This window comes from Falco punctatus (genome assembly GCF_963210335.1).
Source record: "Falco punctatus genome assembly, chromosome: 3".
In the NCBI taxonomy this organism is placed as follows: Eukaryota; Metazoa; Chordata; class Aves; order Falconiformes; family Falconidae; genus Falco; species Falco punctatus.
In genome coordinates, this window is record NC_137582.1 from 47,906,366 (window position 1) to 47,906,635 (window position 270).

Genomic DNA, 270 nt, shown 5'->3' on the forward strand with positions numbered 1-270 from the left:
TATTTCCAGACCTCTTGACCTCTGAGACTTCGCACTGATCAAAAAACTTGAAGGCTGCAAAGGGGGAAGGAGTCTCTTGCATTTTCATAGTGGTATTGCATACATACACTTTATTTTAGCACCACATTCTACAATTTTTTCTCTTTTTTTATGTTCACGCTGCTGGCAGTGTTAGCATCACTAATTTCAAGGAGATTTAGAATTTCTTTCTATATTTATATATGCAAGTTTCTCCTACTAGCCATTCCCCTCAGTTATGAAATTTTGCTC